Source organism: Conger conger, chromosome 10 (genome assembly GCF_963514075.1).
Source record: "Conger conger chromosome 10, fConCon1.1, whole genome shotgun sequence".
Lineage (NCBI taxonomy): Eukaryota > Metazoa > Chordata > Actinopteri > Anguilliformes > Congridae > Conger > Conger conger.
The window spans coordinates 24,512,337-24,528,130 of record NC_083769.1 but is presented as its reverse complement, the minus strand read 5'-3'; the positions used below and the strand labels follow the sequence as shown (position 1 = coordinate 24,528,130).

Genomic DNA, 15,794 nt, shown 5'->3' with positions numbered 1-15,794 from the left:
TTTTCTTTGAGGTACAATTTCTGTTCTTTTGGCTCTATATTGGACCAAAAGTCCATCAACCTTAGTGAAGGTATAAGAAAGCTTTCAATATCTAGTCTTGTTTTTAGGTTTTTGATTGCCTTTGGAATCTGTTGGCATTTGTCAACATGACGACCAGAGTTGTGCCAATGACAGTCAAGGAAGCCATTATGAAGCTGTGAAATCAGAAGTGAGAAACATAGGCCAAATCCTAGGCTTACCAAAATCAATTGCTTGCAACATTATTGAGAGGAAAGAACACTGGACTTCACAAACAGATCTATAGAGGCTACACTAGATGCAAACCACAAGTAAGCCCTAAATTGGCTAATGGCCAGGTTATAGCTTGTGAAGACGTACCTAAAACAGCCTGCAAAGTTCTGGAAAAAGGTCTTGTGGACAGAGGAGACCAAGATTGACTTGTACAGTGTGATGGCAAGACCAATGTGTGTAGGGTAAAACAAACTGCCCAAGATCCAGAGAACCCCCTTCATCTGAGAAACATGGTGGTGGGAGTGTTATAGTTTGGGCGTGTATGGCTGCCACAGGTACTGGCTCACGTGCCTTCATTGATAATGTAACTGCTGATAGCAGCAAGCAAGGCATTGATCACAAACATACACCAGTGCCTTCCTTTTTCTTAATGATGTTCCAAACAGTTTAATTCAGTAAACATATTGTTTTCCCTATGTCTCTGACTTTTTTTGGTCCTTCTGTTGACAATTGCCAATAACATACTCCATATGAAAAAGACAAAAATCAAGTCTTGATACAATTGGCCAACTGCCTAATTACTAGGGGGACTATGTATACAATGGAATAAAATTCTTATACACCCAATATGGATGTAAATACCCTCAAATTAAAGGTGACAGTCTGCATTCCAAACCTCATATTTACTGCTTAATTTCAAACCAAACGTGCTGGAGTACAGAGCCAAAAGAACAGAAATTGTACCGCTGTCCAAATACTTACAGACTGTACTGTATATGCATATATCGCTGAGCACAAAATGGAGCAAATGATGTCAAAGATACAATAAAAGCCTCACTTTATGTTAGTAAAAGTATATTGTACATGTACAACCCAAAACCAGCTCTAATGTTTGAATCCCAAACCCAGCTACGCTGCATACACACCCAAATCTGCTGAAACTGTCAGCCCCCCCAAGTCTGTTTCATTGAAACCCACAACTTTAAAGTAACTATCCATGTTACAAGATAAAACATTCCCTCTCACTGCCGCCTTACTTTTTATGCAAGAGATTTCACTGTAACATGAATGGTAAAACAGCAATCCCAAGCCTTGAACTACTATTAAATGAGAAAATATAAAACAAAATCTGACAAGAGATCCAGATAGGATACATGGATACAAAATCTGGAGCTGGCAGCACGAGGAGCAGTTGGAGCCACACGATATGACGCTGCTGGTTCACCCCTCAGGCAAAGAAGCATAAAAACTCATGTACACATGCACTTATAAATAGGCTATAAAACATTGCATATTGTATGTGCATCTGGTTAATGGGGACAACTAAAATCAACAAATAATTTCTTCCAGTGAGACATTTGAGGACATTTGTAGCCTATGGCAATTTAGGATTCTGTGAGCATTGACTGAGGTCAGCACAACATACTTGTGAATACCACAGCTCTCACGAGGTTAAACTTTACAAATGAATAGAAACTAGATGAAAAAATAATGCAAAGTTTCTAAACTCAGAGACAAGACTGAGACAGCAAGGGATGCTACTGAAGAAAAAGAGTGTCCCATGTTATCAACACCCTGGTTTCATTTTCTGAGCTTCTACCTGGACATCCCTCTCTTTCTCTCTGTCTCTTTTTTTCTCTCAATTTCTCAAATACTAGCACATCTTATTTGCTTCCATCAGAATAGCAGAGGCCTAAAGAGACTCGAAACATACCAAAATAATTGATACAGCAGGCCTACCCCAATTGTTTTCTGTCTCTTAACCAATCAAGGTAACTGAAAACATGCATTTAACAGTTTCTGTGATCGAAATGCCTTGTTGAAAATTCTCAGGGATGTTCAGGAGCATTTTAAAATTTTGTATTTTAAATTTGTAATTGGCCCAGGCCTGCTGCATGCAAACACATACAGAAATACACACACTCACGTAATGTAGTCTGAATTAAGACTGTGTTGATTGTTGGGTTTTGTAATCAGGCATTAAGTAGGGCTGTGACTGACATGGCCACAGCTGGGGGTGGGCTGGCTCGCTGTGCTGCAGCTCTGAAGGCAGGCGGGGGGGGGGGGGGGGTTAGGAATAGTCACCCAGCGGCACACGAGGGAGGGGGTGGGGGTGTCCGCTGAGTCACCACCATACCCTCCAGCACGTCCTCTGTGCGCCACAGTAAGAAAACACACTTATTTTACTCATTCTGGTAGCTCTGGTGTACCTCCTTGCGCCATTGCAAATTCCAGGGATAATTGGTGCATGCAGGGTGTGACCGCATTGGGCAAATTGGTGTTGTACACAGACACTGGCCCACAAATTCTGCAGGCATCCACACACTATAAATACAGAGCTCGGCAGACGTTATGTATGGTGTCAATGACAGGTGTAGTTAGGAGTTCTCAAGGAAGACCAATCAGTGGACATAGCACTAGCCAGGAATTGAGGGGTTTCAGTTGGCTGGGTACTTCCTGCCTCATTGCTTAATAGCACCCCCTCTGGTGTCGTGAGGGATATTTTATTGTAATATTGCTCTTTTGCAGCAACGCCCTGTTATTTCCCCCCTAAGAAGCCTAATGTGTATGTCTTTGTATGGTCTTGGCCTGGGGGTGGCCTGTAGTGTAGTGGCTAAGGTACATAACTGGGACATGCAAGGTCGGTGGTTCTAATCCCGGTGTAGCCACAATAAGATCCGCACAGCTGTTTGGCCCTTGAGCAAGGCCCTTAACCCTGCATTACTCCAGGGTAGGATTGTCTACTGCTTAGTCTAATCAACTGTACGTCGCTCTGGACAAGAGCATCTGCCAAATGCCATTAATGTAATGTAAAGATAATGGTCTTTCCCTTAACAATAGTAGCTGATATAAACCTGATATTTCTGAAAGCCTGTTCAATGCATAACTTTAATTATATGATGTGAGACAAATGAAAGCTGTGAGTTTTGAAGACTGTTATCACCCTGCCCTGCTCCGTGCATATCGCCAACTCCACCGCCCCCCCCCCCCAAACACCTGCAACCCCAGAGCAACCATCCATCGTGTCTGTCCCCTCAACACAGTGACATCGCCTGCCCTGGTCACACCTTTGCATGCTGTCTGACACACACCATGGACCCTGGGGTCCTCCCCTGGGGCCCCAAATCCTTTCTCTCCCGCAGCGATGCTGTGATAAACACCAGACCTCTGTGGCAGCTCCTCAGCAGTAAGCCTTCAGTCAGCATTATCACATTTTATCCACACAGAGGCGGGTACATGGGCACACACACACACACACACATACATCTCACAAAAGAATATATTTTAACAGTTCCCCCTCACTTGGACAGCTGACTGCAATCCTGGCTGCACACGTGTTTGTTGTGCAACACAGGCCGTGGCCAGAACTCTCATCTCCCATCAGTTTAAATGTTCTCTCGTTACACAACACAAAAAGGCTGCTGCTTTCACGTCAGGCGAGGTTGTTTCTCTCCTCGTAATACAAAACAATTACTGGTAATTGCTCCTCCTTGGAGCAACTCAGCTGTGAACAGGAAGCATATTTCCCGTCGGTAGCCTGACAAACGAGCCACGTCTCTATGCTGTTTGGTTAACAGGTTGACAATCTGCATTTTAACTAAATAGGGAAAAGTTGGAGCACCTTCATTATTGGAACAAAGGTTAATTTTAAGCTTTTAGCATGTGCTGTTCTTCAAAGGTTATACATACAATACATTGACCAAAGGCATCCAGGTTAAGCCACTGACGCACAAAGGATGATAATCTTTAAACCCTAAATTGCAAGTTCAGTTCCCTGTTGGTCCACTCAACAGGACCAAGCTAATAAAATCAGGACACAGTTCTGATCCAGTTACAAGAACGAATTAGATATCACTTTAACTGCAGACTTTGTTAAAGTGTAGCTCTGGTGACTTCATTGTAAAAGCTATTGCCAAATTATACCTAGCTACCAATGCAAAGCTGTTATATTAGGTACAGGCATGTTTTAATAAACCAGTGCTACCCTTCAATTCCGATTTTTTGCAATAACCTTTTTAAAAATTCTGGGAAATAACTGACTGCATCAAAGGGAAATAAAGTCACAGACAGCACATCAAACCCATCCATCCAGTCATTGTTTAAACCACTTATTCTTGGTCAGGGTTGCAGGAGGTGCTAGAGCCTATCCCAGCATGCATTGCATGAGGCAGGAATACCACCCTAGCCAATCCATCGCAGGGCACACACACCACAGGTGAGTGACCTAGGGGCAAATTACCCTCTCCAATTAACATAAGTTGCATGTTTTTGGACTGTGGAAGGAAACCGGAGTACCTAGAAGAAACCCACATGGACATACAAACTCCACACACAGGACTGTCTTGCTGTGTGACACATTATAACATTGTTGCTGCAAAGCGCAGATGTGATCAACTGAAAACGCTGAGAGTTTAAACAGAGAATTATCATTTCACATGTGTATTGAAATGGAGCCTGGTATTATTTTTTAAGTATAATTAAGTACAATCACAAAGAGCCTACTTGTATAACAAGCACGCTTAACACGGTCCTTGCATGGCTGGTTTAAAAATGCTCGTACTCAGCAAAGTCTCAACAATTTATCTCAGAAACTGGGTGAAGGCGATGTTGCTGCAATTAAGCATTCACACAAAGAAGTAGCTACAAATGAGTTTGTTTTCCAGGCTGTGGTTCTAATTCAATCTGAGAATATGAGTTCAATAACCAATTGAATTCAATGCTTTCATTTTGAATGGAAACGGAAACACCTTACAATAATTTGTAAATAAAATAAAAACACAGAAATTAGCAATGTTATATAATAAATAGTCATTTGGTAGATAAATGTGGTCAAATTTAACAAGCTGGGAACTGCTTGCTCTCGCTCAAGAGTGAGAGAGAGATGTAATTTTGATTTCTTTTCAAAAAAGAACATCAATCTGGATGTACTTTTTCCAAATATCTATGCCAGATCCCATGTGAACTGGCAGCAGAGAAATGACATAATCTGCCTTGTAAGCAGAAGCCAACTGAGGAGTTAACTGTGCATGCATGTTGTACTCATCAATTAATGCTAATATAACCTAAAATAAATAAATAAATCAGGCCCACTTTTATTTCAGATTTTTATATAAACCAGACCAGCAAAACATAAAAATGCAAAGAGCTGTGAGGGTAGAAATAAATGAAAGAGCCCTCTGTTTGTTTAGATTCATAATTTGAAAACCATTTCCCTTTATTCTGCAGTAAAATGTCATCCTCCTCCATTCTAATTCACTGAGGATAAGTCGGTTTGATAGCTGACAGCTTCTCTGTGAAATATCTATCAACCCCTCTTCCTCCCAATATCAGACCACAGAGCCAAACAGGTTTAATACTAGCTACTATGGAATGCATATGGTAACAATCTGCTACATGGGATCAGCATGGGATCTGTAATAAGCTAGATTAGCATTGTACGGAGTTGTATTGGCATGGAGAGCAGCAGATGTGATGGGGCATCCCTGCTTGGGGCTCTCTGTGGATGTCGATTGCTATGGGAAAATCAATAGCTCATTTATCTATATAGAAAGACAGGGCCTTGTGTTAGGCCAACTTTTTTTCTTGCAGTTTATGAGGCCTTGGATGAGAACGGTTCTTTTTATTCTCACTTTTGTCTCCAGTTTGGCTAATCCAATTAGAAAAGTCTCTCTCTCACACCCACACACACGCACACACACACACACACACACACGCACGCACACGCACACACACACACACACAGACACAAACACACATACACACACACACACGCACGCACATATACACACACACTGTTTAGAGGATGGATTGTTTGTGCTCAGACTAGAATTCCTGAGAGAGACCACCTAATGCTCCCAGTGGATGAATCCTTTCCACATGCTGACGCAGATTGGGAAGTTGGAGACACAGACTGTTTTTCCTCACGCAAACGAGGGCCTCTTGCTTTCTCCCCAGCTCTCTGTGCACATTCATAGATACAATCTGATTCGCAATTGTACTTCGCAATTGACCCTTTGTCACCTCAGTTATCTTCTGCCGGTCTTAGTTATTCACTCACTTAGCCTCTATGGCAGTGCTTTAATTATTTACTAATCTAAATGATTCTTGGAAATTATAATTGAGGAAATTAGGATGAAGGATGGCACGATACGTGGTCCACATTACAGATGATGGTGAGGCTGTTGGATAGTTTGGTTTGTCCTGAAGGGTTCTCTCCTGTTCTCAAGGCATTCACACCACTAAAACTGCTGATTTCTGTCTTGTCATTGATGACAGGATGGCATTCTCCTTTAAAGCACACATTAATTTTATCACCAAAACTCCCACTGAGATTACTGCAATGCCCTTTTCACCAGCCTCCCTCAACACCGCTCTGGTTCTGTGTACTTCCATCTCCTCATTCAGATCTCAGTTAAAAATACGTATTTCCAAGCAACAGTACATCCCTCACACTACAACCTCACATACAGTATACACACATATTTATACTGCATATATAAAATTAAGAGTATGTACATGCAATTTGTTTTTTTCTCTTTGGATATACAGTATATGTGTTTTGTGTACTCTGTGAACCGGTCGTATGTATGAGAAAAATGCATTATACAAATAAAAGTCATTACTATTCCTCAGATATGTACACCCTGCAGATTAAAAGGGACTTTCTTGTGACCGTACATACATGTGACCTGAGACAAGGTCATCTTCTGAAGGCACCATGCGATGTGTAACGCTCAAGGATAACTGCCACCTGGCTGGATTCAAATAACCTTCCTGCTGTGTGACTTCACAACCCGGTTCAATGCTGCTGCCTGTAACAACTGCTCTGTGTGACACAACAGCATAACCCCCCTCCCACGCTTCTGTTATCATCCTTACTCTGGTCCACCTGCAGTCCCTCCCTCTCCTGGCCCAGGCAATCACTGCCCTCCGGTTTTACAACCCAAGTGCCAGCATAGGGTCTGCTGTGTCACAATCTAGGCAGTACACATACAAGGTTAAAGATCCACATTGCTTTAACCCATTAGTGAAATCCTGTATAATAGTACCTTTAGGACCTGGCATTGTTTTGCATCCAACAATGTTATAGGTGAGCATTCGGTTTCAGCTCTAAACAACCAAAATAAGCACTACATACAAAAAGGATTTTTAAAAAAATACAGGATCATCACAGCTTGTTGAGAATGTTTTCAGTGATGTAATGGTCAAACAATCCATACCTACTCTCTCCACCAAGCAGCCTTTTTAGTTCATCGTTGATAAGTCTCTTGCTATTAATTGTGAAACAAAGGAGAATGTCAGAGAGGGTGTGGATTGAAAACACTAAATGAATCATTTCAATCTTGTCACTCTCCCCCACTGTAATTACTCTTGACATCTCCGCCCACCGCATTTTTTTCTGGATGCAGACATTGGCTGAAGGGTGAGAACAAATTCCCTCCCCCTCAGGAAATTACCATGGCAGCAAAAACAATCAGAGGTCAGAGGTCAAATGCTCTATTCACACAGAATCTCAGTGCACCCTGTGTTGAACTGACAAACAAAGGCAAGTGAACCACATTATTAAACTCATCATAATCCAGAAAGCAAACAAATAAAGGTGATTATGCACAGAGTACACAAGGGAAAAATAGGCTCCAAGAGAAAATTGTACATGAATAAGTGAAATCTTTTTAACCACAGTCCCTCATCAACTGCATAATATTCTCACAACATTTATCTAATGTGTCAGCCACATCTGTAATTGTCAGTGACAGCCATGACACCTTTGCTGTACTATTAGATGAACATACAGGGGTTGCAGTCAATGGAATTCAACTCAGTCGACTTGGGTCATAATATTCTATAAGGGTCTTTTGATGAATTGATTGAATTTCCTTAAATGGCTGAAATGAAATTTAGTTGTATTATGACTCCAACATCCACTGTTTACAGAATACGGACCAGTAGAAGACACTGTGCTACTCCCATTGGATCGGGCTCTCAAACCAGTTCTCACTCCTGAAGGCCTGTTGACATGACAGGTGCTGAGGTAAAGGACCGCTGGATGGTGGTTGCACTGGGCAGCCATATTGTCTCTGTCCAGGCCACTCCATCTCCAGGTCTGAGGCTTTACTGGGGATAGAGCACGTAGTAATCAAGAGAAGCATGCTGACACTAAAGATGCGGAAACAATTAAAGCACCAATAAATGAAAATGGAAGAAGCCTGTCCAATCGCCTAACTTTTAAAGATCTGCTGTCCAATTGAGCTGGATGAAGACAGAATAATTCAGAACACAGCTCGGCCAGACCAGGAGCAGACCAGGCATGGATAATGTTGTGACTTTTACAGAAGGTGGATGATTAGAAGGTTATAATTTGTATTTCATTCCAAGCAGAATTCACTGAAAAGGCTAAACGTCCAAACCTTAGAAATTATTCCTATTCACTCTAACAATGTCTAGTGCACGGGCAGACCTATCGACTCTGCGACACTAAAAAGACTTAACTTATTATATGCGCTTTTGAGAACAAAAAGCTCGGAGGAGTAGATAATCCGGTGTGTGGTGACGCTGTGCAGTGGCACGGAGCGACATTGGCGTCCTTTCTCCTTCGCGTTCCAATTGGATTATCCCCCTCGCTGTTCCTCTCCAGCCTCAGTAAATCAACCTCTCGCTGCCAAATCGCAATCCACAAAGGAAGGTGAGGCTCGGGGCCGCTTCAGGACCCTGGATAGCTCTGAACTGCAAGTAGCCTACCGAAGAACATCCACGCACCACTGAACATTAACACCTTCTCAGACTGAGACGAACAATTGTGCATAGACCAGAGTAAAAACAGTCAAAGAACAGTTAGACTGGATACGGCCAATTACATTTAAAATTTTTAAAGTATGCCATGGAACACATCCAATAGCCTTCTTCATGTGCACAATATCGCTTTACCTCTCTGCTGTAGATGTCCTCCGGTTACATAACATGATTAACTTTTCCCCTCAATCTCTTTACAAATGCCTGAGTAGAGTCCAAGGATATGTTCTCAACCTACAGCAGCCCCCACAAGGACTTTCAGAGATGGCTTTTAAAAACGTTGCCTCGACTGAACCTTCAGGCTCCCAGGCAAGTTTCACGCGCCCTGCACGTGCACGTTCCTTTGCCATCTGTTGGTCCGTGCGTAGCAGGCACGATAGAGTGAAATCACCCTGTTGACACTGTGGTCATCTCGTAAAAGCACTCCAATTGAGCCTTTTCCCAAGAGCAAGAAACGACACAATACTCCCTACATGTGTAGCTATATACGGTTGAACAAAACATAATTTTATCTGAAAATGGTAGGCTTTATAATGTAGCCAATGAATGTCTAATGTCTGTCATTCCAAATAAGTGCAGCCTAGTCTTTCACTCACATTAATCTTAGAAATTAAAACAATGCGCTTGGTTTTAAGCTTTAAATGGGAGATTTGGTATAACAATTATAAATCGAACTAAAATAAGCTATCGTACACTTCGTATAGTACATTTGTCGCATACGATAGCCTTCTGAAAAATATGTGACAAAGTGGCCTGTTAATTTTGGTAAATTGTTATGCGCGACACCGATATGGTTAATAAAAATGTGATGAAGCCACAACGCAGCTTTTAGAGTTTGCTTTAAAAACTTCCATTATAGAACTGCGCTCCAGCAGTGTCTTTCTAGCGATTGCCTACATTTCTGATACCGTCAGCGAGCCTACAGTGGTACTATATTACAATAGGATATTACATAATGTAATAAACGCCATCGATATCCTTGTTCGCCATACCATCTAGATATTTTTGCAACACCCAGAATCTACAAGGTTTTTCGGATTTGTCTGCTATGCATGAAATGAAATTGATAGTAGCCTACCTTTGACACGCCGATGAATCCAGCTATAGTCGTGTCCTCTCGCCCACCGTATGTTTGTCAATATGGACAATGCTGCGGCTGCTGTACTCGTAAATAGGAGGTCGCTACCTCATAGTCTTAACCACAGTATTTACATAGGGATGCGCCGTAATTACAGTACTGGCGCGAATGAGATCATACTGGACCACAGTTTCCCCATTGTGTGTCATTAAAAGCCCGTTGTGATATTCCGTCTCCTCTATATTCCCCCTAGTTGTTTACGGAATATCTTCTTAACAGGTCGTCACTTGCATTTAACCAAAGTCCTTATACCCAAAGGTCAACCCTGTAGCCTACCAGAGTTGATCAACCATGAACATGTATTAGCGTTCTGCTATTGAAATTTGAGAACTAGCCTATAAGAACTAGCCTAATTAATTCGGTATCAAAGTGGGTGACCCCGACAATAGATTTAGTAATACGAATATGCATTTAACAGGTACGCTAGACGCACAAAAATATTTGCCTGATAGACAACACCATTTTTATCAAATAAGCATATGCAGCTATAGCCTATATGGACTATTCGAAAAAGTAGAGGCCATATAGGCAGCGATTAAGTCTCTATTAAGCAGCACGCAACGAAGTCAAGAGCACGCAATTTTCGGTAGGCGAAATAATTATACAAATTGACCAATTTAAAGGTCACGAATATAATCAATAGGCCAGGCTACTTAGCAAAATATTTATGAATAATTGAACAACTTTACACTTTTACACAAGTAATTTCATTTAGATTAAAGAAGAAAATAAACAAATCAGCAGTTGTAAAAACAGCTAACACTCTGTTGTGAGATTTTATATTTAAAAACACCAGTCACATAGCAAATTACCAGGAAGAAAACACCTAGAAAGCATTACTGCATTGTTCACCTACCTGGTGCGAGATGCAGTAATCCAGCAATAAGGTAGATTGTAAACAATTCAGCGTTTTGTTGCAATGACAGAAGGTGACCCCGCTTCGGCAAGCGTCTCTCCGCATCGGCGAGATCACGATGCAGCAAGAGGGAGCTGCGGAGCATCTAAGCACATTCGGTAGATGGGGGTTGTCCTACCGAACACTACTGTTACATATTTAAGATGACGAACTTCACAGAAGTCACTTTCCACAAACACGGATGAAAACCACAGGACATTAGTAGTAAGATAAATGTGTATTGGTGTGTTAATTAGTTATTTTCAAATCAAAATATTTTAAATGGATGAGGGCCATACTGAAGAGTTCAGTTTGAAACAGTATATCAGTAAAATTATTTTATCATAACCTGGAAACCTAGATAGAAGGCTGGAGATGTACAACAAACAGTTAATTTTTCAGCTAATTTAACTGCTGTAATAGGAGACCTTATCTCCACAGATCTTCACATGAAGATATTAGCTACCTACTGTATGCCTATCAAGCCGCTGTTATTGAAGCTGGATAAATTATTATTTGTATAAATGTACCCCAAACGTATATGTTAAGGAGCACTTGTTAAATAGCTAATATTTATACATCTGCTTATGTTGTACCATACCAACAGCCATAGCTTTTCGTTTGAGAGAGAGATACAAGCTGATGTGAAAAGAAGCTGCTTTTTTCTCTGATAATTCCAAACACTTCTTTGCTGGTTTACGTCTTTGCACATTCTGGCAGTTTCCTTATATAAAAATTGAGTAAAAACTAGGCACCTAAAACATACCTGAAATTAAACTACAAGCCAAATAAAAATTTTTTAAAGCAAGGCATGAGTTACCAAATAAAGCTGGATTTACATTCTGGTCACAGACTTACAGGACAAAATATTATTTTTTATACAGAACTTTTATTTTTTATTCACAGAATGGTTACTTGTAAGTAAGCATAGCCATAGGTCTCGTAGTCATTGGTCTCAAATGAAGGCTGAACTCAACTGCCATTCAAAAAAGGAGTCAGTTGATCAGTTCCTTGTAATTGAGCAACCTAAAAGAAGAAAATTAGATATAAATAGAGACAGCTTTAATTAGACAGCAATTGGAGGAAAGGTCATGTGTTGGAAAGGTCTGGACGCAGCTGGTCGGAGGAAGCTGCTTCCGGCTGGTGGCCTACAGAAGAGCTCTAATAACAGGTTGGCCCTGATTACTGTAATGAGCCAAAATAGAGCAATGGCTGACCTAAATGCTAGATGAAATCTATTAGCTTTGTACCAAAGTGAGAGAGGCAAAGAGCTGCACCACACAAATACATTGATTTAGATTTTGCACAGAAATATTGTCTCATTTTTACGAAATAGCTTTAAAAGAGATTACTGTTTATTCTATTTGCATGCAGGTTCAGCAAATATAACTAAAACACAACCTTTTTGTATGGCCACCTTTCTTCATATAAAGAATGCATAGCACTTTTCTTTTTTGTATTGCTGTAGGAGCCATTTTCCATTCAAATGAGTTGAATGCGTGCTACAAGAGCACAGATAACTTTGTTTCAATTTAGGATCTTTTATTTTGAAAGAACTCTTATTTTGGTTATTATGAGAAGGCCTTGAGCTTTAAGATGGCCGACACTCACTTTTGATTGTTAGAACACTGAGAACAAAGGAATTAGGAAGATGTAAGAGCACACAGTTCTTTACGGCTATTGAAGACTATTTGACCCTTTTTGAATACTTAAATGTCACATTTTCATTATTTGGATCTACTTATTTAACCACTTTCTACTAACCATTTGTTGAATCATTGGAATCTCCTTTGTTTGCTCTCATCCACCTGCTTACTCACCTGCCATGCCTGCCTACCCTGCATCACCTCCTGCCTGCTCTGCTTCCCTCTCTACCCCCAACCATCGCATCTTCATCCATAAAGGTACAATTCAATCATTGCAAAGCCAGTCAAAGAAGCTCGATATCGTCTAAACTTGTGGCTATTTTATGGACAAATTTGAAAATATGCCATTATAAAGGTAAAGGACTATGCCATCGCTTCTGCTGTTTGAGAACCGAATGCTTTGAATTGTTTGGAAAGCATGGAATCTTTGTTTGACTGCATCTGAAGTGTGAAGCTTTTGGATATTTTTGGAATTGAAGATATTTTTTGATCTTTTGAGCGTTGATTTTTGGAATTGATTCACAATTGGAGTGGCTTATTGTTTGAAACTGGACTTGGAGTGGCCTCTAGTTTGAAATTGAATTTGAAGTGGCCTATTGTTTGATTCTGGATTTGAAGTTGACCATCATATAATTTTGACACTGATATTGGAGCGGATTTTGATTTTTTTGTTCATGTTTATGAAGAGAATGAATATGAAGACACAAATTTTGCCGCAGTGCTGAATTTTGAACTGCTGTTGATTAAGCTTTAAACATGGCTGATGAGAGTGTTAAAGAGCTTTGCGCAACGCACAGAGGAAAACTTGGCGTGTGTACACGTAAAATGAATGAATCTAGGAATCATTAGAGAGAGGAATTGTTGAAGATATTGAAGCAGGCATTGAACAATTTCATCAGGCATTAAATTAATTCAAAGAATGTCATCAGTCTGTGCAAGAGCTGCTTGAGGGAGAAGAAAAAACAGCTGATAATGAGGACTGGTACCAATCACAGACTGTTATAAGCCGTGTCTCCAGATCATCAGTGTCTTCTGCACGGCTAAAGGCTGAAGCTGAGAAGGCAGCCCTACTGCAACGTACAGCTGCTCTGCAGAAAAAGCATGCTTTGGAAAGGGAAAGAATTGAGGTGCAAAATGCAATAGAAAGAGTCGAACTTGAAACAGAGCTGGCTGCAGCTCAGGCCAAAGTGCAAGTGTTAGAGTGCATTGATGTTGAGGCCACTAATTCTAAATTCACCTCAACAGAACTTTCAGAACTACCAGGAGATGGTATGAATGCTTATCTGTCATTATGCAAGAATTCATCCAGAACTCTCACTCTCTCAATATGCCAAGATCTCTGTAGTTCCCAAAACACTGCTGCAAAGAGTTCTAACACAAGATGCAAGGCCAAAGAGGCCTCTACAGCCTGCTCACTCAATCCCATTGAATCCGGCCAATCATAATGCTGCAGGCTCTTCCAGACCACCCATGCCTTCAAGCTCCATTAATAACAACCTGGGTGCGATCGCTGATCTCATTGTGCAGCAACAAAAGTTGACTTCTCTTCCTACTAGAAATGTGACTGTGTTCAACGGTGAACCGCTTGATTTCAAGCCATTCATGCTGGCATTTCAACACCGCATAGAGAATAATACTAACAGTAGCCAAGACCGGCTATATTATCTCGAACAGTACACGTCCGGGCAGCCTAAGGAGCTGGTCAGAAGTTGCCTTCATATTGATGCAGACAGAGGGTATGCAGAGGCATAAAGGCTACTGGAACATCATTTTGGAGATTAATTTAAAATCACTAATGCGTACTTGGATAAAGCATTGAATTGGAGCAACATTCCAACAGACAATGGAGAAGCTTTGCAAAGCTATACCCTTTTCCTGCGTGGATGTTGCAATGTAATGCGTACCTTGCGGTACATGGATGAACTTAACCTTCCATCAAATTTGAGGCTTCTTATCTCTAAGGTGCCATACAAGCTAAGAGAAAAATGGAGAGCATGTACTTTTGACATTAAGGAACGAACTGGAGCCAGGGCCACATTTGATGATCTTGTCCACTTCCTGGAAAGGCAGGCCAGGATTCTACAAGACCCCATCTTTGGCAATCTCCAAGATGCCACCGCAACCAAACGACCACCCAAAGCAACCATCAGCGTCACCAAGCCCATTCTCCTAAACAGAAGACCAGTGGCGGCAGTGCCACACGACAATGCAGCACGTTCTACTGCAGAGAACACAGTGCAAGTGTCAAGGGTGTCCATCATGCCAAAACTCTGTCCTGTCTGTAATGGTGAACATGATATTGCAGACTGCCAAGAGCTGGTGAGCAAGCCTCATAATGCAATAGTTGATCTTTTGAAGACTAAAGGTATCTGCTTTGGCTGTCTGGTTAGAGGGCACATGAGTCGAAATTGCAAAAACAGACAAACCTGTTCAGTGTGTGCAAAACTCCATCCTACTATCTTGCACATACCGCAGAACGAAATGAAAAGCCAAAATGTTGTCAGCCAAAGTTTCTGAAAGGACAATAAACAACGGGCTGGTTTCATTGAAGACCAAAACACTTGACTGTAGTGATAAAGACTGCACTCTCGCAATTGTATCAGTCCAAGTCAAGCTAAGTAATTGAAATCATGTTGTCCAGACATACGCTTTCCTTGATCAGGGGAGTTCGGCAACATTTTGTACTGAACAGCTTAGAAGGAAGTTGAATGCCACAGGAAAGCGTAAACAAATTCTTCTGCACACGATGGGGCAAAAGAAACCTATTAACAGCTTGGTGCTCAAGGGCCTCGAAGTGTGTAGTCTGGAAGGAAGTGAATTCATAGACTTACCTGAAGTTTACACTTGACAAGAAATCCCTGTTGGCAAGAATACATACCCAGACAAGAAGACATCAGGAAATGGTCCTATCTTCAGGATGTGGAAATACCCAACATTGATGCTGAAATTGACCTTCTCATAAGGATGAATGCACCCAAACTGATGGAACCGTGGAGAATTATCAATAGCCAGGGTAATGGGCCTTTTGCTATAAAGACACTGCTAGGTTGGGTGGTGAATGGTATTCTCCATAATGAGGATGCATGCATCAATC

The 15,794-nt window shown here is 41.2% G+C and overlaps 1 protein-coding gene across 2 annotated transcripts in view; it reads right to left on the bottom strand.

Annotated features, from left to right (window-relative positions):
• Positions 1-11,154, bottom strand: part of LOC133139472 (protein kinase C and casein kinase substrate in neurons protein 1-like) — a 50,101-nt gene extending 38,947 nt beyond the window's left edge. The window contains exon 1 of one of the 2 annotated variants that reach the window (XM_061259046.1): positions 11,016-11,154. The gene's annotated coding sequence lies outside the window, so the exon portion shown is untranslated. Of the gene's footprint in view, positions 1-10,099; positions 10,223-11,015 lie in introns of those variants that run through there. The other variant, XM_061259047.1, reaches the window with a different exon arrangement.
• Positions 11,155-15,794: the final 4,640 nt, after the last annotated feature.